General features: G+C 35.4%; 1 long non-coding RNA gene across 1 annotated transcript in view; it reads right to left on the reverse strand.

The window, feature by feature from the left end:
• LOC308059677 overlaps positions 1–3704 on the reverse strand; it is a 214256-nt gene extending 210552 nt beyond the window's left edge. Inside the window, exon 1 of the long non-coding RNA XR_013926364.1 lies at positions 237–3704. This is a non-coding gene — a long non-coding RNA (uncharacterized lncRNA). The remainder of the gene's footprint in view (positions 1–236) is intronic.
• Between the last annotated feature and the right edge of the window lie 23518 nt (positions 3705–27222).

Below are 27222 nucleotides of genomic sequence, written 5' to 3' on the forward strand. Positions count from 1 at the left end.
GTTCTTGAAGCTAAGCATTGCATACTAGACAATCCCTGATTGGTGGTTAACTGCCAGCAATTAACAACAAGGTGTTATCTTTCCTTGGTGCCATCCTTGGCGCCATCCGTCTCCCACTCCCCTGTGCTCTGCAAACATGCCTCATCATGTTAATTGTTGTCTAGACAAGCTCGAGCAAATTCCCCTCAGCTAACTGATTGCCATGCATGGTCCTAGTTTCCAGCCCGCTCCTGCACCTTTGCTACACTATTGTGTTGTTATCTGGTTGCTTTTCTGTTCTTTTTATTATTTTTTTTCTGGGGGTACGGGGAGGGGCATTCAGGCAGCGAGAACACACCCACAGCTCCTTTGCTCCAGTTGCTGGTAACAGAGACACATTGTCCCCTCTGACTCATGATCCCAGCCCATCTGCTGGCATATAAACCTCTAGACACAACACAGAGAGGCACACAGAATATATGAAAGAACATTTCACCCAGGAAAATAGAAGTGGGATTCAATATGTCTAAGTGGTCATCAGGTACAGACCATGGTCAGACAAGTGTACTGACCAGCAGCCCGTTTATCCACAGCCATACCCTTTTAACTCTTTATCATTTCCCCCATGTTTAATCCTTCCCAAACAATTTTTGCTTGCTTTTATTCTTCCTCTAAACAACTTTCATGTCCTGTACAATCCCAAAATACACTTCCCCTGTGTGTCATGTCTCCCATATCCACTAGGCAGTAACCCTTCCAAGTCTGTAAGGTGATATGGAGGATCTTTTCCATTTACTCATGGTGATAGGTCCATGAGGCTGACCATCCCAGAGGATCAGAATCAGGATTCTTGTTTCTCTGATTAGGTTATTAGGGTTTCCCTGTTTGCCTTTGTTCCTCTGTCTTGTTCATGTTTGTGCAGAGGAACCTTCTATCATATATCCTGTCACATTAATAGCATAATTTTAGGCCTAAAAGGGAACCACTAAATGAGAAAATATAGGTCATTAGAAGAATTTTGGCTAAGATTCCCAATCTTCTTGCAGAGTCAGCAAGCAAATGCAAAGAAGTTTTTCAGTCTTGTGTTGATAAATAACAACAGCAGATTCCAATATTCTGCAGTAGATTTGGGGGTGAAAATAGATGGAATTATGGTTTTCTGAGCAGCAATTCAACAATTAAGACAAATAATGCTCACATGATCCCTCCTTTCCTCCCTCCCTCCCTTCCTTTTCTGTTCCTCTCCCTTCCTCTTTATTCTTTCTTCCTTTTCTCTCCCTCCTTCTCTTCCTTCTCTTCCTCTTCTTTCTTCTTTTCTTTCAATATGGACAATTAAACATTTAATGGTATTAACATTGTTTATACCCACTCTGTCTACCTACATTGCTAACTGACAGCTGAAAAAACCCTTCTAATCTCTTCCTCCTCTGAAACGTCTTTGAGAATTGAGGTTCTGTCCTTGGTGTTGAAACACATTGTTTAATGGATAATACTTTTACTGAAACATGGTATGGGAGCACTTTTGAAACATGCTTGCAGATTTTTTTTATGCCTAGTATCAACAGTTTTCTAGCTATATCCAACAGGAAAACAGGACTTAGAAAAGATTAGATGCTTGTTTTGCAGTCTCCCTTGATTATTATTTTATTTGGGGATACTGCAGAAATAAGTGATAATATGGTATCAAACTGCATTAAAGATTAAAGAAACGACAAAGAAATAAGCCCTCATAATTAATTTACTATAAGACAATGGAACATATCCTTTATTGTATAGCACAAAAAATGACTGTAAAACTTATTTTATGCATGAAAAGTAAATAGAGCTAAACTGCACATCATAAACATTGTCCAAGTGACCTTTGAACAGTATAAAACACTAAGAAAAGAGAAAATTCAGCTTCAAAGAAGGAATAACATTCAAAACTCCACTGCAGATTGAGACAATATTCTTTGAATAGCCTTTCACGGAGTGAAGCATAAGACATATATTACAATATTATGAATCTGTACAGTCATCTATTTGTTTCCAAAGAATCATAAATGCATAGTGAGATGGTAAAGAAAATGTTTATAATACTTTGATACACTTATAGTCCTGAATTTTTTTTCTGATTCTTCTCTGTGGCATCTGCACAACTGAGGAGCAACAGTGATAAACTCCAAATTAGTTCCAAATTCTCTCAACTCCACTCATAAAAACAGTAGTTCATACATTGCACCTAGAGGTTCATTCAAACTTTACACCCTGGGTTTCTACCTTTCTGGAGTCACACATCTCCAGGGAAATTCCAGTGCTTCCATTTTACACAAATAATATTTTCTATAATAATTTCTGGGGAAAAAGAGATGGTCTGCTAGTCATAAACTATTTAAAGATGAAGTCTCTAGACGATACCCCAGAGTTAGGAAAACCTTCTGAGATGCTATGGAACAAGACCCTATACATTCAGTTCTAAGGTCAAAATAGAAAAAAAGAGGCCTCTATGGTGTATTATGTAATTGACTACTTAAATTTCCTGATCTATTAAGATGCTCCTGGGAACAAATGTAAACCTCTTCAAACGGTTCCATAGTATCCCCTTGTTGTGGTTTAACCCCAGCTAGCAACCAAGCACCACAGAGCTGCTCGGTCATTCCTCCTCACCCAGAGGAGGGATGTAAAACTCAAGGGCTGAGATAAGAACAGTTTAATAGGTAAAGCAAAAGCTGCCCACGCAAGCAAAGCAAAGCAAAGAATTCATTCACCACTTCTCATGGGCAGGCAGGTGTTCAGCCATCCCCAGGAAAGCCAGGCTCCATCATGTGTAATGGTTACTGGGGAAGACAAACGCCATAATGCCAAATGTCCCCCCCTTCCTTCTTCTTCCCCCAGTTTATATACTCAGCATGATGTCCCATGGTATGGAATATCCCTTTGGCTGGTTTGGGTCAGCTGCTCTCTGGCTGGCAGGGCCCAAGGAACTGAAAAGTCCTTGATTTATTATAAACATCACCCAGCAATAACTAAAATCATCAGTGTCCTATCAACATTGTTCTCACATCAGAGCCAAAACACAGCACTGTACTTACTACTAAGAAGAAAATTAACTCTATCCCAGCTGAAACCAGGACACCCCTCTAGCACACTGCCTTTTCCATTTTCTCCCCCTTAAACAGGCTTTCAAAAGGAGATGGTTCCAGCTATTTATTCATAATACTCATTAATTATAGCTAAGAAAAAAATAAAACAGAATTGCCATTATTTTCTCTGATTACTATGGATATTTCATAACAAAATTTATTGGAGGAGATCATTAATTTGAAGCTACTCATTTAATCCATCTGTGGGCAGGCCACTGTGTGATCTGAAAAAATTAAACTTAAAAAGCAAAAGACTACATTCTATCCTGTAAAGCATGCAAATAATTTCCAGTTGACAACAATGAGGGACAGAACATTTATTTAGTTTTAATAATTTGAAACTGAGTCATACATGGGCATCTTGACAAAGCAAGTCTTCTGCACTTTACTCTGTGAAGAAAGACAGGGCTTTCTTTCCCAAAGAGGCTCCAAACTGTTCTCTTGTGCATGTCTATATAGACAGCCTTAATGTCTAGATACCTGTTTTGGAGAAGTGATGTCAACTGCGGAGACTCCCATCCAAATGTGTATTTTGGCAGTACTCTTTCAGTACCTTTGGTTGGTTGTTTTGGGGTTTTTTTGTGGTTTTTTTTGTTTGTTTGTTTGTTTGTTTGTTTGTTTGTTGTTGTTTTTTTTAATGTAAGAATGAATTTTTAAATGGAGATGAGGATGAAATTGATGTAAGTGTTCTGCAACATGCCAACTGCCTTTCACTTAGTCTTACAGTATAAAAGCAGGTATTATAAGAGTAAAAAAGCTGTATGTTAAGAAACAATCATGTTTAGGAAAAAAACCCTTGTAGTAGCTTTGAAAATAGTAACTTCAAATACAAGCAAGCTGCAAAAGCTGTATGTCCATCCTGAACAGAAAGTTGAAGATATAAAAGATGTGTTTCATGACAAAGAAGTCTTGAGGGCAGCAGCCAAGCAGGGTGGTAACAGGGACTTTTCATTTGAGTCTGAGAGGAGGAGGAAAAATATGAAATAAGCAATGTTGCCCGAGGAATAATGAACATGTCCATTGGGGAACTGAGCTTACAGGAGTCAGTGTTAAACAATCAATTTAGGAATCAAATATGATTTTCCATAAAACATCTGATTCTATTTAAATGAATCTATTCCATCTCTGTTCTACATAAAGTTAGGGATGTGCAAATCAGTTATATGATAAACTTGTATACACTTATATAACAGATAAAGCAAATTTTAAAGCTAATCAGCCAAAACAGAATGATTATTTTCTTTTCTCTCTCCCTTATACCTTTCTCAAAACTGAAGTGCAATATAATTGAAATTTGGTGTTGTTTTGCATAGCAGATATATCTACCCTGATACAAATTAGTCTAGAAGTAAAAATAGCCTTTTCACTGCATAAGTGAGTAACTTTAGTTGTGTTGTTTGGTTTTTTTTTTTTTTTTTTAGTTAAAATGATGTAATTATTTTACATTTACAGAGTAAACATAAAGTATTTATTTATTTTAAAACTGATATTTTGTTTGAGGTGAAACAGTCAATGTACCATTTAGCTGTGCACTCCACCTAGCTTGGACTTCTTGTCAGTAAATTGTAGAAAGTCTTGCCATATTAGGGGAAATCACTCGGTGACAATAATTAACATCAGGCTGTCTTTTCCTGAAATAACCAATTTTTTTCTGAGGCTGGACTTTTAAAATGTACTTATTATTCTGATAGGTTGTTTTGGCTTTGCTTTGATTTAGATAATTTTCAAGAAACATCCATCTTTTCTGAAAATAGTAGAGTATAGAGACAGCAGTCTTCTAGCACCTGATATTAAAAGAATTTAAGCTTAAGGTTCCTGATAATTAGACTAACCACTGCATGCTACAAAGTGCAAAGTATGTTCTAGAAACATGCTTTACTTTTTGCATTTTTCTACTTCAGGGCTGGGGTTTTTTTCAGTTTCTGAACTAGTTTATAAGAAATTCTTTAACTGGTGGGCATCTGGGTAGCCATTTATGTAAATTTAGAAGGTCGAGGTAGACTTCACTGCTCAATGTATGCATGCAAATACACCTGTTATTGTTTCCTTAAGTTTTAAGCAAGACCATCATGATAATCCACTGAAGATCGTTCCTAAAAGCAGTAAATTCTTGTTTTTGTAAAGTCTTATTTACCAAATAAATGTTTCTGGGAATTAAGCTTTCTCTTCTGAAGATTTCCTTGAATACACATGGCTATGTAAGTAGTCATAAACAAAATTTATTCTGTTTTTTCCTGATGATAATAATGTTTATTTTCCTTTTATTTATGGGAAAAAAAAATATGTGCAAAAATTTTGCAATTTTCTTATCTCAGCCACTGAGGCTGTCTCACCTTTTAAAAGCCTAATATTGCCAAGTAGACATAGCACTGAATACAAATGCAAATACAATCACCTGTCTCATATACCTACCTACGTACATTTGTGTTCTTTGTCACCAATTTTTCATAAGCTGGATTTACTGAAAAAAGTGCATTAGCCTCCTCTCTTGCATATGCTGCTCTGCTGGTGTGTACAAACAGTGTGTTTGACGCATTCAGGGCATCTTGGATTTATTCAATTTATACAGATTGTTGGCATCAGCAGCCAATCTGATTTACACCCAACATATTAGATATATTTTATGTATATTTTGCCAGTGATCTGTGTACTATAACGTGTTTGACATTTCTGGTTGTCCTGTGGCCTTGTCAAAACTGCAAAATCTGAACAACATGTCAGAAATCCTCAAGCTTCACTGGAAGAAAATTTATTTGTAGAAAGAAAAAGTAATATTTTTGTCAAGCATGAACATATGGTAGGCTGAGTCTTATTTCCTACAATCTTATTTTCTCATAGAAAGTGATGAAGCTGCAAGACACTGAGTGTGAACTGGCTTCAGAAGTGTTACCTAGGAAACTCTTCTAGTCAAAATTCATAATTGTTCTTCTGCTCCTTTCTATTTGGATAGTCCTATTTTACCCTTTCCACACCACAAACGCAAGACGCTACCAAGGCCTAATATTATACAGCACACATTTAAATAAGGCTTGAAGCTCAAAACACTTCTATATCAAATGCAAATATAATTAAGATTTTAATTGCTAAAGCATTATGCTTGTATTATTTTTCATTCTTATTATTATAAAATAGCCTATCTGATTTCTTAATTTTTTTACTTCAGTAAAAGATAACTCAAATTGTAAAGGTACGTGGAAGGAAAACAACTACTTCTTTAAGGGTAGCCAGTCAAAGAAGCCATAAACCAGAAGACACAGAGACAAACCTGACCAGCAAATGATAAGGGAGGCCCTGATAAGAACAAACCTGGTCAGTGACCTGAGTTGATAAGAGTATGTAGGGTGTGAGAATGTTTATTTTTTCAGCTGGGAGGATAAGGAAAGGGAGAGAAACAAACACACAGAGATATAGAACTTGGCCAAGTAACATTAACAAACAACAGCCAGAAGCAAACCTGGTCAGTCACACTAATTGATGGGCTATTGAGAAACTGCAGGGAAAGCAGCACTTTGCAATGGATGAGGAAGCAAAGCTGAGGGTCTGGGATGCTAGAGGGGGTTGGTGGGACTGTGCCAGTTGATGAGGAAGTGTGCAGGGGAAGGGGGAGCTGAGGAGAACTGAGAGAGGGGTAGGCAGAAAGGGTTATAAAAGGAGCTGGCTGTGTATAGAACAGGACTGATCAGTATGCTTGTTTGGCTGAGCCCTGTGTCTGACTGCAATGGATTGTCCTGTCATCCTATAACTCCTTATGAAATCTTTTCTTAACTACCTCTTACCATAATCTCACTCTCTGTCCTGTGTGTGTCTGCTGCAAGGACTCATTGCCAGCTGCTGGTGAGACCAGTGCTTGTGTGAGTGAAGTTTGGTGCCAGCTGCAGGAGTCAGATATCTGTCACCCAGAAGTAAAAGCCAACTACTGCTTTGTCATTTACATTATCTTTCCTTAGGTTTGAAATTAATTTGACCTTTCTTTAATTCTCAAGTATGTAAAAGTAAGGAAAAAAAATGTCACAGCACTCTCCAAACTATCAAGCTGCAACCAAGTCCTTTACCATCTCATACTAACACATTCTTCATACAGTACCCCTGCTGCCTTCACCTCATGCAGGACCCCCTCTCTTACTTCTTCCTCGGCTGCTCTCTTTTCATTGACTCTCAACCACTTAAACAGAATCAGCCACACCTGCACCTTATCTACATCAGCCAACACCTCCCAAGCCAGCCCACAGCTGTATATTATCAATGATAATTAAACCAGCTTCATTCCTCTAAAAAAAAAAATAATTCAGATATTTAATTTATACCTCAGGAATATAATCTCTACAACATAGTATTACTATTCTGGAATTGAATTTGTGCTAGTTTATATTGTTTTATCTTCATGGAAACTCAGAATCTAAACAGAGGTTCATGATATGTGATGAAACATGAAAAATAATGCCAACATATGTAACACATAATAATTTACCCTCAAACATACTGTCTGGTAGCATATTTATTAGACAAAGGACTTAATTAAAAGGGAAATAATGCTGCTGGTTTACCAGGAATACAGGCCATTCAATGATTTAAAAACTTCACTGCATTTCACATATGAGGTAGTTCTGTGTTAAAAACCTGCATTAGGTTCCTGTTGTTCAGTCATTGCTAGTCTAAGAAAAAGTAACTTTCTTCCCTTATTTCATTATGATTTATTTAGGAGATAGTAGTTTAGTGGCTGTAAATAAAAAAGAACCATTCATTTTGCCTATACAGTTAACACTTTCAGAGAAATAGATTAGATAATATTTACATATTGGCAGTGTTAAACTGTACTGCCAATGAAGTATTCATTAACTAGAGCTCATTACCTGAGACAAAAATCACCTAAGCCTCCGCTAAACCTCTCCTGTACTGGAAGAAGACATCTTCTAAGTCCTGCTCCTCTATCCATTTTTTTTCTGTTTTCTGTAGAACTTAGTAAGGAGTTCCTCCTTCTCAGTATCATCCTGTATGCAACCTAATTAAAGCCTTTTCAATAGATAAAAGATATGCAAAAGAATCTTGAGGGAGGTTTAGCTGCATGAGGGGGAACTACTTCACAGTCATCTATTTATAGCAATTTCAGGACCCAATATGATTTAAAGGAGTCTATGAACCAATGAATGTATGATGTTATGTGGTATCCTGATTTAGACAAGTTTGAAACAAATGTCTAATTACACCTTTGGGACAAGATGATTGGATAAATAGTGTTGGACTGACTTTCATGACCCGTGATCTTTCAGTGATGAGTATCTGAAGTTGTCATCACACTCTAATATATTGACTTAGATATGCAGGAGATGGTTAAGATGGGCAAGCAAAAATCCATATAAAGGTTTAGAATTTCCGGTAGACTAACAGGGGGCAGCATTTACAGGAATATTCAATTGTGTGAATTGGGATCGAGGTGCCTAAGTCCTATTCTTAACTTGTGGGATTTTGTGACTAGAACATTCAGATGACAGAAGAGATTTAAATCTTATCCACTTCTTTGGGGTATTTTTAATCCAAAGAATGTAAAATATAAACTGCAAAAGACTGAGAGAAAGGTGTTGAACCCGTTGGAAAACTCAGGCTTCTTTCTACAGTACCTTCTTCTGAACTCAGATATGTTATTGACTTTGTAGTAACTCAGTTTCAAAAAAAGTAGTGACTGGGCTGTCTGGTGGTAAATGGGATTTTGAGGATAGGGTTGTTTTTGGGTTTGTTTGTTTATTTTTTTTCCCCCAGGGAGATTCTAGATGTCCTAACTTTTTTTCAGCTATAGCTCTACAAAAATCTACTTTTTATCTCTGTTGTTCTCTTCCTTTAAAAAGGCAGTTCAGTGTTTTAAACTCCATGTAGAAAGAAATGTATGCTATAATTAAGATGTAAAGAATCACTAACAGATGCTGAAACTAAAGCAATGATTAACTTGACCTATTGAATAAGCTCACTAAGATGTAGCAAGCTTTCTGAGACACCTGGGAGTTAACAATAGATAAGAGAAGTGGGGTAACAGAGTATTGTGTCAAAACCATACAGCTCAGAGAACAAATAAAGTTATTTAACAACAAGTACCGTGCCTGATCCCCAGCTGAAGTTCACCAACTTGTTAATCACCAGGGGTCTCAAAAGACCCCAAGAAAGACCCCCAGGAGTGAAGCGCACATACACAAGTGCCTTATACATATTTAACCAATGTCAGGGAAATAGTTATAATATGTATTAAGTTTTGGGAAAATATGATAAATGTGTATGCTTTGTAGTAATAAATTAAGGAACACTGGTCAGAGAGGTGTGCATGATTTGAGATGCTAATCTCTGTGTGCCCAGTGTTGCAATAAAGAATGCCTGCCTCCTAAACTTATAAAATTAAGTCTAGAGGATTTTCTTTTTTCAGTATCATGTATTCTACAAAGCCACATGTGAACAACCTGTTTAAATCTTTCTTCTGATTTCTTATTTTTCTGTTAGTTGCCTGTTATGCATCAAATCAAGCAGAGGCATTTAACATTATATTAGTAGACGGAAAGGGAAAGATTTTCTTTAACACCCTGTTGAGACCTTCAGAAGTGTTTAGTTTTCTTCACTGACAGTAGAGATTGATTAACACCTAAATTAGGAATGCAAAGAACTAATTACTAGCAGCAAGCTAATCTTTGATGTTACAAAGCCAAAATTAGAAATTTAATGTAGGAGGTTAAAACTGGTTTACAGGTTTGTTTTACTTTCAGCTAGTTCCTCCCCCTCCAGCCCAAGGATCTGAAACTGTATCTATAAGCATAATCATAGAGGCTTCTGGGAAATTCAGGCAAAAATCCCACTGCTAGAATAAAAATTAAAAAAAAAAAAAAAAGACAAGTTTAGTCTATCAAAAGGTGGGTTTTTTTCAACCATAGGAAAAGTTTAAAGAAAGCCACAGCTGGAAATGAAAGTAAATTAGTTTAGGGTTTTTCCTCTTTCTTCTGGATTTATATTCCAGCTGTGAACCATAGTGTGGTTGAATAATCTGGCCACAATAGAAGCTAATTTACCAATGGGAAGCAGTCTAAGAATATATCTACTTCCCCTTTTCACCTATACTCTTTCAGGAAAGGGAATAAGAACAAGTTGTCCCATTTTCAGCAACAGAAAAGCTCATTTCTCAAGAAATTTATGATTTTTTTCTTCAATAGTGCTGATGCTTACAGTAAGAAAGAGATGAACTGCCAAAAAAATACTTACAAGTAAAACTTCAGAAATCTTATGATATGCAAAAACCCGCACTCAAACCAAAAAAAAAAAAAGCAAACCAAAAAACCACCACCATGTTTCATTTCAGTATGATGCACGTTACACACACTGAAAGAAATTATACAAGGTCCAAATTTTTAGAGCAGATATAAATAGCTTTTGATGAATTATACTGGTAACTGGTAGTGAACCTGAGAAACAACCCAGAAAAGGAAGAGGAAATGTATCCTGACATTTGACTTTTCCTGGGTATAAATGAAGAAACAAATGCTTTTTTATTTTTCATATGAAAAAAGTTAGATAAGGAAATTTTGCAAAACTAACGAGACATGAAGTGTTCAAGAATCCATTTTGTTGCAAATTGGTAAATTAGATTTGATAGTGAATCAGTGGTTTTGTAGTAATAAGTAAAAAATTAGTTGCAAGATGTTACCAGAGCTCTGTCTGTCTGTCTGTGTTTACATGTATGTGTGTTTTCTAAGGGGACATATATTTTGTACAGTGGACTCTTTCAGCGACCTTAGAGCTGTACTCATGAGTGACACTTGTGTTAATACAACCACAGCTTAAAGGCTACTGAAGAAATATGGGGTTGTTTCAGGGACTCCCGAAAGAGCAAGCACAAACTGACTGCAATAGCCTTGAAAATGCAAGCACTGGACAACAGCTGAGCTCCCAGGCTATAAACACAAATCACTAATGATTAATTACTGATCACTAAAGGAACACAACCTTGAAGGCTGGGTGAAACCTGTTTCAGGGTTAAAAAAGAAAAGAGAGAAGAAACCTCAAGCATTTGTAAAACACACCATGTAGAGTAAAACTTGGATGCAACATGGAGTTTATGGATGAGAGAACAAAGAGGAAGTAAAATGTGTTAGCAAATATTCTTAAGAAATGACCTGAGCAAATCCAAGAGTAAGGAGGAAGAACCCCCACCACCACCCCCCCGCACCCAGTAAAAAGTAGGAGGAAACAGCAAGCATCACCCTCATACTCCGCCTGGTGAGGAATTGGGGTGATGGCTACTTGAAATAACAAAGCTTTTGAAAAGCAAACAGGCACCAGAGAAAGAACTAAGTACTAGATTTTATATTTGTCAGTTTATGTTTTCCCATTGCAAGAGGATCAGTTTTTAAAATTACCTATGATACCTGTATCCTTTTGATTGCACTGTAACTGTGTTTTACAAACTTAAATATACCAATATCTATGTCTTAAGTGTGCTTCTGTAGCCCACATTAAATTATGCAGGGTATGTAAACTCATACTCCAACCTTGAGAATTAGTTAAAATTTGAATCTAACAATCTATTTTCAGGCAAACTGGCTGTGTTTTGTAATGCAACAACATCTACACTCTATAAATCCCTTGGCCTTAATTCCAGTTACTTAATTGAAATAAACCTTTTCTAGACCATAAAATATGTAATTTGAATGTACTTCAGGTAAAGATTCCTGATGAAAGATCACATATCAGAAATACATGTGTGCATGAGGTGGCTCTAATCCACTGTTGCAGTAATTAGTCTTCCCCTCCCTTCCCTTCCCTTTCTTCAAATAAAACATATGAAAAAGGATACTGCAGGTTACTCAAGTTTAGTGGAAATGCAGCTGACAGACGACTTCCAATAGGATTTCTGAAGAAACAAGCACAATACTGTCTTTAAAGAGTCATCTGAAGTTATTTGTATGGCATTCCAGAAACAAGACTACATTTAATTTTATCCCAGTCTTACTTAATCTAACAGTGTTTAAGACTGAATGCCAGACATCGTTCTTATGGCAAATGAATGCATCACAGCTGTTCTAGTAGTTTTTCACTTCTGTTGAAATATATTTTTGGAAAAACTATTTCAGATAGAAAAGATGAAAGAAAAATTTACATACATAGAAAATTGTTGCTTAGATGTGGTATTGAGAATCAGCACTCAGTTGTTTTTTCTGAATATTTTAATGTATATCATCTTAATTCTCTTTTTTTAAGTAAAAAAGGCTTTTTTTCCATTTCATTTTTCTTTTAGAACTTGGATCTTTAAATCACTGCTAACTTAGAAATACTACAAAATTTATTTATTTTAATAAAAAAGTAGCAGCTGACAGCTACAATGAAATGTGAAGTATCTTTTTTTCATATTATTTGAAGGAACATCCAGCAAAAATATATGTTAACAAAGTGCTCAACATGCAAAATCTGCCCAGACTTGAATGTGAAATTTTGTAGATTTCAGATGCAGATTTTTACCTATATTTTTGCAGCAATTTTCCTTTTGGTATGTATGATAAAAATACCTGAAATGCACAGGTTACTGGAAGTATAGACTGCAATGCAATGTGAAATACCAATCCCCACAGTGAAGAAAGACCTTTGCAACACCTAATGAAAATGCCTTCCCAATTTGACCGTGATCACCGATACATACTTAGAATGTGTACTTTTCCCTCCAACCACTTACGCATTATCTTATTGTGATTATCTTTAAACCATGTTTGCTAAGTTTTGTTATGAGATGACATGTGTGACACTGACAGCTATGGAAAATAAAAAGCTATATCACACATATAGTTCCACACACACATTAGAATAGTTGGGCTGATAAGGAATGAAGCTGGAATAATTTAATATTTTTTGACAAATATATCCTTTTCATAATGCTACATACTTAAAAATTGAGTGCTTAAAAATGTATTGACAAGTCATTTCACATATAAAGATTAGGCTGACAGATATCTAAATCCTCCATTCCCCCATTTCTTTAATCTTTATGGCATACATGCTCTTTTTCTATAAATTCTATAAAGTAACCATATTAACTTCAAATGTCCTTTTGACTAGTTTTGCTGCTTTAGGGTCAATTTCCTTATGCTTTGTTGTACTCAAGATAACAGAAAACTTTTGTTGCTTGCTCTTGCTTTCTTCTGGCCTACATTGTTATCTTTTTGTCAAAATTATTTGTATTCAGTGTATGATTAAATTTGATTAAAATTAAAGTGTTTGGTTTTGTTTTTTTTTTGTTTTGGTTTTTTTTTTTTTGTGATGACTGAAGCAAAAAATGTAACAAGCTTTTGAAGACATTTCCATATCTATTTTTTTTTTTCCCTGTTACCTCTGTTTTACTCACATACATAATTTTGAATCTTACTCTATCTAGCTTTATCCCCACTTGATCTATTTCTTCTTACTGATCCTTCATAATGTGACCATCTTCCCAGTTTTGCAATCTGATTTCCATGCCATTGATGGACTCTCAGTGCACTCATAATGATATTACACTATTTCATAATGACAGTATAGTAATTTTCAAGTTAATACACCTCATTAAATAAATTCCAGTTCCCTTCCACTGTTTTAGCCCACAGATTATTCTTCCAGTGATCCTATAAACATATTTCAACTATTAACTACAAATTTCATAGTTAATCTATTGAACATATATGTTTTGAAAATATGTTGGGGTTTTTTCCAACAGGATTTTAAAATGAGCACATATAATAATCTCTTCAGTATTTCAGAGGGATTTCTTTGTGTTTAATTATACTTCTAAGCACAGAAGTAATTGTCTACTTGAAATCCTGTAGGTTTTAGTGAAATAGTTGACATTCTCAGATGAAAGCCCATACATATGTCTTTCCAAAATAAGTGTATATTGAAATTGTTAAAACAAAAAATCTTCTCCAGTTTAGACAGGGAAAAGGATGGCTATAGTGATATTTAATGTATACAGGTACCAGCAAAATTGCAGACTCACATGTTACTTTTCTAGACTACAGTTTAATAATTAAGAACAATCATATACTTATGTCTTAATGTAGTATTATTTAATAAAAAATATATGAAAATTTCTAAGAAGAGGAAATCAATTGTATCTTAGTCACTGAAAAGAGCAAAGCAAAAATAGATCCTCCACAAAAGAGGCATGAACTTTTAAATGACGATACCTAAAAAGATTAAGTGCATCAAGTCTCCCACAAAGACTCCTCCCACAAAGTGGCAAAGTTACATCTCATGATTTGCCATTGTCTATTCTCTGTTCAAGTTACACATAGGGTGGGATTCAGGTCACAAATTAAAACGTCTATAAGCTAGAAAGAATACAGTGTGTGTGTGTATATATATATATATATATATATATACAGGACAGATAAAACAATGGTGACTGTATGTAAGCTAGTTATTTAACTTGTTCTTATAGCCAAGACATACAGTTCCACTACAGTCAACAGTCCAGAAAGCTGTTTAATAGATTGGATACATGTTTTTGTTTTAGGAAGAGCTGTGTAATTCCACTGACTGTTCTGATTAAGTATCAGTGACTGATGGGAGCTTAACAAACCTAGCTCACATTTACACATCTGGTTTTGATGCTTTACTCTGTAAGTAAAAATCTGTTTTTAAAGCTTACTTAATTTCCCAAAGCTTAGATGTCTCACACTACCTTAGATATCTTGAGAATTACCTCTTGGCCTTCATCTTCCCTTTCAAAGGGCCTAGATCTACCATTGGTTCTGTATCATACCTGAAACCTTGTGGAAATATTTTTGCCAATGTAGTGGATCTCAAGATGTATTGGATGCCCACCTATGGGTGACTGACTTCATCTGTTACTCATATAGAATTTATGTTTTGCAAAAGTTTTTATCATGCACTCTAAATTCCTCCCAAGGGGTCCCCCAAAACTTAGTCAATATATCCTAAAGTGTTGTGGCAGACACCCTGATAATTTGTATATAATTACCATAGTATCTACTGTGTCAGGCTTGATTTTGCTCAACAAAATTCCTAAAAATTGCTACAACAGAAGTGATCATTTCTTGAACCCTTATTGATTAAGCATTTTTTCTGTCAAGGACCACATATGAACCCCCTAGAAGTGGTTATTGGACTAGATCTGAATTTCAGGTGATTGATTTGAGAGTTCATTGGGCTTGTTTCAGTTTCCTGTCTAACTGAGCTAGCTTTGTGATAGATAATGAACAGAAGAGTTATGAACTTGCAGGAAAGAATGGTATTTAAATCTAACTTATTGGAGAATGCAAATATTGAACTAACTATTTTTCAAGAAACATCAGGTAGAAAAAAATAAAAGTATTGCAAAATTGATTTCTTTAATTGAAGTTGTTTTCTCACACAGAAAGACACTTAAGTCCTATTGTAGTTAACTGCAAATGTTATATCACGTCCCTCATTTCTGCTTGTTTTTGAACATGACTCCTAAAAGAATTCTATTACATTATATAAACAGAACTCATTGTCAAAATAATTTATATTATGGAAAAAAATTGCCCCAAAGTAATTTTTTGTGGAGGCATTATAAATCTCTGAGAAGTGACATGCTTAGCCTCTTTATTGGTGGAGCCCCATAAATATGTCCAAAATTCAAGATACAGCTTGCAGCATAAATCTTATAAAGCTTTTTAAAAAAGCATAAACATGAATCTATTATTAATAAGCAGCATCAAAATGAAATTTTTAAAGTAGAAAACAGAGAATAGTGACACATAAGTCATACTTTGTCTTCAATGAAATTATTTTTTATTTTCCTTTAAAAAAAATAGCCAATTGTAAAGTTGTGAGTAACCACTGCTGTGTTTAATCAATATAGCTTTTATCTCGAAACAACATAGTTTGGACACACAGTATGTCATTTTAAATTAGGCATTCATCTTTTAATTCTTCCTTAAATTAACAGTGGTCATATATCTACTGCTACATACATTCTTTGCCTTTAAGCGTGAATGACACAGTACAGGTCATATAGCTATGCTTTATTTCCATTCAGGCTGGGGTGGCCCTTGTCAAACTGTTTGGTGTTAATGGTTCCTGCCCATGTCAAGTCCTGAACTGTGCCCAGTCATTTTTCAGAAAAGTGGTGTTTGACCCAGGTTAACCCAGGATGAATGCCATAAATACCAATAAACAAGTTTCATCACAGCAGGAAATTTAGTCAGTTTTAAGTAACCTCATAATCCTAAAAAACAGTGTAGCATAGGATCTGAAGATAACATACAGCTGGATAAATCATGACTACCTGACGTTTTTAAACAAACGATAATGATAAATACATGGACAACATCTTTTATTGGAATCTTAAGATCTGTGTTTAGATAGCACATAACAATATTTCTGTTATAGTCCATTGCAATATCAGTATATATATATCTATCTATCTATCTATAAAAAAAACCACAAAACACAACCAAAAAAAAGTCTGTATGCTACAGTGAGAAACCAAGAGAAGAATCATCAAAAAATCTTAGAATCTTATAAGTAGGAAAACCACAAAGTTTGAGAATCCTAAAAGCAAACAACTGAAGTATCATTGGACAAGTAGCAAGGCTGATTTTTACTTGCTCTTATTTCAGAAAAAAAAAGGGTGTTTTTTTTCCTTATCTCTTCCATGAAATGAAAGCAACCTGACAGCAAAAGACACATATAAAAATATTCAAATCAGAAATAAAAAAAAATCCAAGATAAAATTAAAAGCCCTGAAGACCTAATATTCCTCTAGTTCAGTGTTTGCTCTGATAGTTAGGATTCCTAAATGATACATAAGCGAAAGGGTGTTTCTTCTTTGTGCTGATTAGTTTAACTCTCTGCATCTTTTCCTTTTGCCTTAAGTGAGATTTAAGACATCTAGAGCAGGGGTCCTCAAACTTTTTAAACAGGGGGCCGGCATGCGGATTAAGTGGCGGGAAGTCATCTGCGGCTGCTTGGCTTCCCCCCCAACCCCCAGTGTGTGTGTGTGTTGTTCTGTAAATACTGGGGGGCAGATTGAGGACCCTGGGGGGCCGTATCTGGCCCGTGGGCCGTAGTTTGAGGACCCTTGATATGGAGTATGTCTTTTCTAGCTAATTGCTACAGAAATTTAGACAAAAAAGAGCTTGGACAAGGGAAAGCCCGCAGTCAAAAGCAGAGGAAAAAAGTAAAATGAAAGACAAATTTTTTTCCCCCCTTTCTTTTTAATACCTTCTTTCTTATATCAGATTAACATTCTGCAAGAGACCACTCTGTCAAGCAGAATTATTTTGAGCTGAGTTATTGCTTAGTTTGACATATTTCTCAACTGAAAATTTGAGAAGTTGTGTAAAATGTTTAATAAAGGAATAGTATAATATACAAACAGTGTAAGAAATGTTTTATTTCAATATGGTTTCATTGGTCCAGCATTAGCAGAAAACATTTCAAAATATATTTGCAATCTTTATAAGTGAGTAATGATCAGGACCTGCATGAAATCTGTCACTTAATTAAGGATTGACAATTTTTCTCATGTACCTGATAGTTATTCTGCCACTTTTGAAACTTAAAAACCCCTCATTCTTTTAATAGTCTTGTTATTTTCACAGAAAATTCTTGAGAGAACAAGGACTTAGCATCTGCAATACAATAGTCAGAAATTTCTGTTCCAATATTTTTTCTAGACAGAGTGGCTATAGAAGAAAAATGACAAAACAAAACCTGATGTTAATTACCATGTTTTAAACTACTTTTCTGAATACGTGGTTCCAAACCAGTAATTTCTACTTCATTACTGTAATGATCATCACATACTTTTTTCTAAATGTTTCTGTAACCTCATCTGTGAATTTCCTAAGACACTGATGCCTGCTAATCTTGGTAGCCTTTTTGCATGAATTTCTCTCTATTGTAGAAAAGATGTACATTGCTTTCCTCATTCAATTAAAGTTAAGGATAATCCCTAATCTCTCCAGCTATAATGATGGGTTGCAGATCAGACTTGCATGACAATATAGCATGATTTTTCAGAAGAATGTGGAAAAATCATTTAAGTGCAGTTGGCATGTTTAATGTTAATCACATGATTTAAAATTCAGTCCATCAAGCCTATTGGATAAAAAACTTTTGCCGTGTTCATTCTTTGCAGACTGAAGACATCACAGAATAACAGTTTGTGCATGTGAAAACAGTAGCTCCTGTATCAGTACCCCAAGCCCTAAGATATTTTAACAAACAGGTGGTAGGCACACTAGTGTTGTCCATGGAACTATCACTTCAGCATCAACATGTATACAATTTCATTATTTTAAACAAAAAAAGAATGTGAAACATGCCTAAAATTATTGGACCCATTTATTTAATTTTCTATAAAAGGTTGGTTTCTCCTATTTTTCTCCTCACAGCTATTTCTTAGTATAAGAAAAAAGACTCTTTGAAGTGATGTCAGTACATGTATCTGCAGACAAACCCAGAAGCAATCAGCCTGACATGGGCAATCACCTCTTGTTCATTATTAAAGTATAATTTTAACCTTTCTCATATCCTTACTCAGAGTAATTCCCTCCCCCTAATTTTTTTTTTTTAAACAGTCATTTTAAAATTAGGTAAAATGTTTCATCCTGTCCTGCTCTCCCTCCACTCTTTCTTTTTTTTTTCTTTCTGTTCTCTCCTTAAGGGCTTCAACTTTTTTGTGGCCATACGTATATAAAAGCTTATAAGTGTACACTCGATTATTTAATATATAGGCCCTGTTTTAGAATGGCATGTTCTGCAGATACTTCAATGACCATTAAAGCATACAGACCTAAAAACTGGAACATAATTTCTGGTTTACACAATACCCATCAGCTATGTATGTAAACATCTGGTTTACATATACACCATACATGAAAAGAAGAATAAAAGAAGTATTTCAATGTGTGTATATCATTATCTTCTCTGAAAATAATTATCTGACTAATATGATGACATAATATTAAGACATTCTGATTTATTGATTGACAAAACTAGGGCAAAATGCCACAATAATTTTGGCCTAATTATGTCATTTTTTGTATCTTGCCATGACTAGCCCTAGACACTGGGGTAAAAAAAATCTGGCATTGTATAGGTTGAATAGGCCAAAGAGAAAAAAACTGTTTAAATCACTATGTCTTTAACTTATTCAAGTAAGAAATATATGTATGTTTGATTTCAGTTAAGTTAAGAAGTTGTGTTTTGTTATATACAAACTTAAATGCACAGATAAATTTTTAATGGTACCTAAAGCTTCCATAAAGCTTTTACGTACTGAGATAATTCCAATAGAAGGTCATTTTTTAGAGGTTGTGTAGAATCTTTCTTCTTTTTCTTTTCCTTTTTTTTTTTTTTTTTTTTTTTTTTTACCGCCTGACACTTCTTGAGACCTTTTGCAATACTTACTAATGAAATGCCCAACTCTGAAATCATTACAAAACATTGATTAAATGTGAGGTTCATGGAAGCCATCACAGTGATTAGGGACAATAATTCAAATAAAAGGGTGTCAGTTCCTCCCAGGGACTGGAGCTCCCCAAAACTCAAGAGACAATTCCTTTGCTTTAAGAGACTGTCATAGGAGATGGAGTCTTAGAGGGATAGAATTAAAACCTGAATATTTAACCTTCCATGTATATGACTCAGTTGCCTATTATTGTGTCTAGTCCAGTCTTGAAAACCTCTAAGAACAGAAAATCTGCAACCTCTATAGAAAATTTGTTCCACTTCTTCACTGTCCTCATGGTGGAAAAGTCTGTTCTTATATCCCATTTGAGCCCTTGCTGTCACAATTTACAACCACTATTTCATTCCTGAAATGCACATAAGGAGCCTCTCTCTCATCATGACCACCACATAGACACTGAGAGACTACTCGTAGGTAACCCAAACCCCATCTCTTCTCCAAGCTGACCAAGTGCAGGTCCCTCAGCTCCTCCTCCAGGGAAAGTGCTCCAGCCCTAACAATCACTGAATCCTTGAGGCTGGAAGGCCCCTCAGGAGGTCATCTTGCCCAAGCTGAGCTACCTGGAAGAGGATGTTGAGCACCATGTCTGGACACCTTTTGAGTATCTCCAAGGAGGAAAACTCTCTCTGTACACAATCTCTCTGGGCAGCTTGTGCCAATGCTCAGTCCCCGTCAGTAAAAAAGTGCTTCCTGATGTTCTGATGGAACCTCCTGTATTTCAGTTGGTGCTCATTGCCTCTGGCCTTGCCACTGAGCACCAAGAAAAAAAACAGCCTGGCTCCATCTTCTTTGCAATCTTCCTTCGTGTGTTATAAACATTGATGGTATTTCCCCTGAGCCCATTTGTGCAGAGTTCATATCAACAGATGTGGTCATTCTGCTGCTCTGTGTTCTCTTCTACAACTATAGGAATTAACTTCTTCTCTTGTGATCAGATCTAAATCATATTGCAGGCTGTCTCACATCTCTCATCCTTCCATCATATGAGAGGTGCTCCAGCCCCTTTACCATCTCCAGTATCCTCTCCAGTAGCTCCATATCTCTCTTGTACTGGGGAGCCAAAAACTGGACACAGTATTCCAGATGTGGCTTTACTAGTGTTCAACAGAGGTGAAGGATCACCTCCTTCACTTCTGTGATTCTCCCCCTCTACTCTTCTCTCATGAGACCCCACCTGGAGCACTGCATCCAGCTCTGGGGCTCCCAGCACAAGAGACATGGACCTGTTAGAGCCGGCCCAGAGGAGGCCTATGAAAATGGTCAGAGGGCTGGAACATCTCTCCTATGAAGAAAGACTAAGAGAGTTGGCGTTGTTCAGCCTGGAGAAGATAAGGTTCTGGAAAGACCTTATTAATGTCTTTCAAATACATAAAGGGAGCTTATAAGAAAGAAGGAGATTTTTTTTTTACTAAGGCCCGTAGTGATAGGACACAAGGAAATAATTTTAAACTGAGAGAGAGTAGATTTAGGCAGGACATAAGGAGGACATTTTTATAATGAGGGTGGTGAAATACTGGAACAGGTATTCCAAAGAAGTTGCAGATACCCCATCACTGGAAGTGTTCATGGTCAGGTGAAAAATATCCCTGCCTATATGCCCATGGCAGGGAAATTGGATTGGATAACCTTTAAAGGTTCCTTCCCACCAAAACCATTTATGATTCTATAATTTTATAAGAAAGTGTCAAAAGCCTTACTGAAATCACAGTAGACAGTATCTACTGCTCTCTCTTTTCATCTACCAGGCCAGTAATTTAATCATAGATTATCAGATTGGTCAAACATGACTTTCCCTTGGTGAACCTGCACTAACTACTCCTTATCACCTTCTTGTCCTTCATATGCCCTTTTTGAGGATAGGGATAAGAATTACTCTCTTTACATCCTATGGCATTTCTGCCAAGTCATGATTGTTTGAAGATATCAGGAGTGGCTTTGTAGTGACATCAGCCAGATTCCTCAGCACTTGTGGGTATACCCCATCAGGACCCATAGACTTATGTATGACCAGTTTGCTTAAGTATTCCCTGATCTGACCCTTTTTCACCATGGCTACATTTTCCTTGCTCCAGACTTCCCCCTCCAGTCTCTGGGGCCTTTGATTCCTGAAGGCTGGTCTCACTAGTAAAGGCTGAGGCAAAGAAGACATTCAGGAGCTCGGCCTTTTCCATATTTTGTGTAACCAGGTCCCCTGCCTCATTCAGCAGCAGGCCCACATTTTCCCTAATCTTCCTTTCTCTGTTTACGTACTTACAGAAGCCCTTGTTGCCTTTGATCTCCATTTCCAGATTCAGCTCCAGACTTTGTCTTTCCTAACCATTCCTCTGCATGCTCAGTGTCTTTGTTTTCATACCAGGTTATCTATACCTGCTTCTACTTTCAGTGTATCTCTTTTTTGTGTTGAATTATTCCAGGTGCTTATTATTCATCCATGCAGGCCTCCCACCATCTTGGACTTGGATGAACTTGCTCCTGTTTATTGATACCTTTTCTGTACTGGGGGTCTAGTAAGTCACATTTTGCTGATCAATTTACTTGAAAATTTACAAGCTAATCTTGTGCTTCAGTGGAGTTGGGAGTCCATTATAGCTGAGCAATACTTTGGGTTGAATACAAAGAAAATGTGGTCATTGAAGAACCATTTCAGAAGTCAATACAAATTCAGTTAATTCTGAAAATGGTAATGTCTCCCTTTACAGACATCTGATAGCAGTGTTAGTCACAAGAATATCAGAAAACTTTCCTAGTAGGATTTTGTAGTTTCCTGCTAAAGGTTTGCACTCCAGAAGACCACATAAAACATCATGCTACTTACATTTTCAGTAAATCTTGTATTAACACCAAAAATAATAAATAACATAAAAATAAAAGTTAAAAAATCCCTTAAAAAATAGTACACAAGTTATTTAGTACTAGTGTTAAAATCAAGAGCTGCTTTTTACAAGTTATATCTAAATCACAATCTTCTAGATGTGTTTGCTGTATTTGGCTAGCTAATCTCTGAAACAGGTCCAATACATAAGATTAAGATAGGCTGAAAGGTTGCAGGTAATTTTCATATCACTGATGAACAGCAACATTTTAAAACCAGTTCTGAAGCCAACAAAAGCAAATTCATATATAGTTCAGTTATGTAAACAAGTATCCTAAACAGTGGGCTGTTGAATAAAAAGAAAAGAAAAAGATAATAACAAAGAAACAAACAAAATCAACAAGGTTAACTTATCAACTATTTGGACAAATATAAAACCCATCTCTGCAGATTAGATTACAGGATTAGATACTAAAGTTATGTTTAACATTTGTTAGCATCTATTACATGAGCTGTAGGCCAAGCAGTAATTTAAAGGTATCTTTACAGGAATCAATTTGCCTATAAATGTAAATTATTGTTGCTTTTTATCTCAGTTTGTATTCTTCACCCAACATAACAACTGAAAATTTTGAAGAATAGAACAGAGATCTATACCTGGATAAATATAGATAAATCCCCTATTATCTCACTAAAGAGACTGGTAAGTAGTACTTCTGTCTCACAATTGGTGTGCCTATAAAAATATCAGGTGAAAAGTTATGTAAGGTTGGTTTGTTTGTTTTTAAATCACCGATAATGATTTTAAGTTTTGTAAGAGCTTCACAGTATATTTGCCTCTTGCCTTTATGCTTCCTGACCTATTCTTTCTCTTCATTATTAACATACTGCTTTTGCAAACCCATTTCACAAAATACCTACTTATGACACTTCCTAACTTTAGGAGATGTTCTTGATTCTTTTAAATGAGTTTTCAGGTCAGGGAAGCTGCCAACCATGTCTAAGTTTAGTGTTCATTTAACAATAGTACCTGTAGTAATTCCTTACAGTAAGCACTGATGTGTAGACTATGAGTTTGTTGACAAATGTCAAGACTTTGAAAGAATTACTTCAATCACTTTGTGTTTCTTGTCTTCAGAAGATGTGATAGATTTCAACATAATGTATGTTTGAAAGTGTTCCTTTTCTGTAGTTTTCTGTCTTGAAATGCTGAAAGAATCAGCACAGTCCTAAATATATTTAACTGAAAAAAAGATAAAATTTATTTCAACATATTGAACTGTGGCATAAACAATGTTACTTTTTTATGGAATAGGTGCATAGCAAAAGCACACAAACAAGACACACTTGCCCTTATTTTGATTAATATAGATTGCTGTGCAACTTGGGAAAACCAAAAATATTATTACACATTATTAAAATAAACATTATCCCTTTATATTTTACAGAACAATTTAGAATGTTATGCATGCTGCCACGCATTAATGTTCTAAAATTTCCATAGCTTTGAACAGGGGAAGTATCTCCTACTAAAATAAAAATTTAAGCAACAGAATATGAACTCATATCTATCACTATGTATTAATAATAGTTGTTAAAATCACTTGACAGGTGTCAGAGCCTGTGCTTCACTCTCTGAAAATGTATTATTGATTGTACTAGCATAATGACGATACGAAATAGGTAGTAACTTCTGAAGATAATAATATATCTTTCTTCTATGAATCCTTTTGATGTAATTTTCCATTAAACAGTGAAATTCTGCTATAGCATTTCCTTAGTTCACATATTCTACATTACTTTTCTGAAGCCATGTGAAGAAGGTTTCAGAGTTGAAAGTGGCACCTTGATGATCAGTCCAGGAGCTGTCTTAGAGGCTCTAGAAATAAGTAATAAAAAAACGTACACATTTTCCTAACAAAGTTTAGAAAAGCACTGGACATACTTAGCAGTTTTATATAAGCTTATAAACTAACTTAAGCTGAGTTATGTGCTTAACTATCAGTCTCTTGCTTAATGCTATGAGAAACTGAGAAAACAATGCCTAAATCTCAGTTCTTTGCATAATCCTGTTTTCTGGAGTGGCTTTATTTATATCTAGCTGGCTCTCATTGCATTGAATTCAACCAGAAAAAGAGAAATACAGGCTAAGGTTACAGAATTTTCCCTGAAGAGAAAAACCTGGATATTAAACTCTCCTCAGTTTAAAGTGTATTGAGCCTTCTAAGTTGTAGGATAGAAGACATGTTCTAATAAAAACAACACTATTTTCAGCGCCCTAGACATTGCAACAATTGTTTATTTTGTTCTTTGCTAATTAAGGCAAACCCTTCCCAGAAAGACATTATATTCTTGAAAACTCGGATGGGTCTAGAGTACCTCAGAGCTACACAGCCCTTACATTGCCTACTAACCCAACCTTCTCCTCTTCTGTCTCTTACAACCAACCCAGAATTAAGCCAGGAATACAATATCAATGTTGTTAAAGGGGAGAGCCTTACTCTCCTGAATAGGATCCTGATCAAGTAGTAAAATCTACTGAGCTTTTGATTCTTGAACTGTTTCTATGTTTCATCTTAGGCATTGAATGGATTTTAAAAAATGAATCTACACATTGACATACTTGTTAAGGGATTGCCTTTTTGTTCTATGGATTCCAAAATTTTGTATTCAGGTTTCAGCTGGGCTTGTGGAATTCACCTGTTCTTAATTTTTTTTTCTGCATGAATGAAGACCACTTCCTGAAATGTAGGAATCATGGGGCCTTCACTCCCAGTCTGAGGAACCTTATACTTCAGACCCCACATATCTAAACAAATGGTCTATATTTTAAGTCAAATTCATACAAAAGGAATTAACTATTCATATATCTAAGCCCACAATGAGAATTTAAACAAATAAAATTAACTTGGTAGATATACCTTGTTAAAAGTCCTTGCAAAGAATGCAGAAGCTCAAGTGTATCGATACGCTGCAGCAAAACAATTAAGTACTAATTTTTCTTTAAGCAATTCTAAAGCCTCAGGCTTTTGCTGTCTATATTTTCAGGAGTTTAGAGAACCTAAATCATCCTTGTAAATTCCATTTTTGAAGCTGGGCCAGTATATTTCAGGTATTGAAAAATAATACTCATAATGCCTAATGTTCTTTTTGCCTCTGTCTATACTGATGAATTAGAAAGGGCCACTGAGTGAATTCAGGCTCAAATTGATTGTGCACATTTCTTCATTGTTAACATACTTACCATAACATAACTTACTCCTACCTGAAGAAGTCTGCTATAGAGATAAGTAGCCCTGAACAGTTTGTGTGAGAACTGATTAGTTCTATTTCAGACTGCCTCTACCTACTAGTAGTCTACACCTGCAGACTTGTATTGAACCTAGACTCTAATAATTTTTATTTTTCCTTTTTTCCTTTTTTTCTTTTTTCTTCTTTCTGCAGCAACCTAAAACATGTTTTGATCTGTTGAACTGTGATCATGTAAAACATCATCTTTAGTGTGTTTGAAGGAAGTTAAAAGCCTGAAAACCAGTTATTTTTAATCATGTTAGTGCTCTCTTATGCAAAAGGTGATAATAAATTCATTTAGAAGTACTCAAAGATTGGCTATAAACCATATAAATACCTGATGAGGACAGTATTGACTTGTCTTCCATTTAGAAAAGGAAACTGAAAATTCACATTACTGTGCCATGGAAAGTATGCTGTTACTATTTCAACATTTCTAAACCCAATGTACTGTGGGAAGAGAAAGTTTAAAAAGTTCATCCTTCCAAATATAAAACATATTAAACTTGATTAAACTTCTGAGAGGAAGGGCGCAAGCAATTTGTGTCTCTGGTTCCAACCATCACTCAAGAGATTTGCGTTATTCACACTATTAGTCCCATTGACTTCAGTGATACTATTCACATGAGCAAGACAAAAAAGATCTGGCTTTTGGTTTTTCTAGCTTAGTCAAAAATTATCACTATCAGCAAATATTTGAGGATATTGAACGCTGAGAGATGTGCTGTAACTTCAGTTACGTCTCTACAGCTGAACTAAATTAATGGAAGTGTGCTGTTAAATGGTAAGGGTTTACTCTTGATTGTAAATACATGTCAGCAGAATGAATCTGCACTTCATTGAAAGCATAGAATATGACTGTGAGGAAAAAAAATATTTGAATGTAAACACTGATGGACCTGAAGAGTTAAAAGCATGGATAATTTTGTGTGTGAACATTTATATTAGTTTATGTCCTTTATTGCATATTTAGGAGCAATATTGTAATGGTTATGGTAAAAGTGGGCAGTAGGGAAGAGACTGAATCTAAGAAAATACATTCAAAGATTAGCGGTATTAGCTTCTTAATACTGGCAAAAGAGCTGCCATTAAGAACTCTAAGTCATCTTTTAAATGGATTACAGGAGGTCATAAGGAATACTGGTATAGCATACTCAACAGTCTTGCACATGCACCAGAATAGAGTGGGAACCCAAAAGAGTAGATCTTTTCCATCTCTAAAATCTCTGATTCTCTGGCATAGTTACATAATTACAATTATGTACAATTACATAATGTATAATTAAAATTATGTATAATTGTAAGTGCATGTGTGTAATTACAATTATGCATAATTACATAATTATAACAACATTCATGTTTCTGAAGATCTAGCATCAGTTCAACTGCAATGAATTCTGTTTCTTTATTGAGTAGAAGGAAAAAAAGTACAGTCATCATGCAATAGGATATAAATCCAAACTAACTACATAAAAAGAAAGAAATATTTCTACAGTTAATAACAGAGTAATACAGAACAATTCTTTTTAATATTGAGATATATGAAAAAAGATATATGT

The sequence above is a fragment of the Falco punctatus genome (assembly GCF_963210335.1).
Source record: "Falco punctatus genome assembly, chromosome: 2".
NCBI lineage: Eukaryota > Metazoa > Chordata > Aves > Falconiformes > Falconidae > Falco > Falco punctatus.